Raw genomic sequence first — 830 nt, forward strand, 5'->3', positions numbered from 1 at the left:
TTCCACGTAGAACAGAAATATTAGGAAGGCAACACGTGTCTCAAGTTCCACTATAATCCTGAGTTTTATTCGTGTTTTGTAAAGTTACGAACCATCGCGTGAATAAAATAATTCCGAAAAATTCCAAGTAAAATTTTAAAATGTCTCAGATAATTCAAAGTTATTAAAAATAAATTTTTCAAAATTTTTAAAATATATATGAAACGTAACTCGTATTCGCATTTTACAATTAACGAACCGAGCTGTACTTAAAATAATTTCAGAAAATTACAAAAATAGCCTTAAAAGGTTACAAATATCCCGAAGTTTGTAAAAACATAAATTTCGAAATTTTGAAATAATTTTTGAAACACAATTTATACACACTTTTCACGAGTAAACGAAACAACGCGCAGGTGGAATTAATCTCAAAAATTCCCAAAATAATTTTAAAATTCTCGGAATATTCCGAACTTAAATAAATATGAGTTTTATAATTTTTAAAGAATTCTGGAATTAAATACAAATTTTACAAATAAATGTAATCAAAAAATCATACAGGGTTAAATAATTGATAACATATTGATTTCTAAATTTTGTAAAATCCCAAAAATAATTATTGAAATTATAAAATCATAAAACTAATTTTAGAAAAAATCCAAATATTTACGGATTTAAAATTGTAATAAAATCACCTTTAAAAATAAAACAGAACAATATAACTCAATTTTTAACTACACATTCCAATCTTTTACACCAATAAATCACAGACAAATAGTATATATCAACACACTGCTGCCAAAACCAAGACACATATTTTATTTAATCAATACTTCCACAATTACATATTT

Source organism: Apium graveolens, unplaced genomic scaffold, assembly GCF_009905375.1.
Source record: "Apium graveolens cultivar Ventura unplaced genomic scaffold, ASM990537v1 ctg7344, whole genome shotgun sequence".
Taxonomy (NCBI): Eukaryota; Viridiplantae; Streptophyta; class Magnoliopsida; order Apiales; family Apiaceae; genus Apium; species Apium graveolens.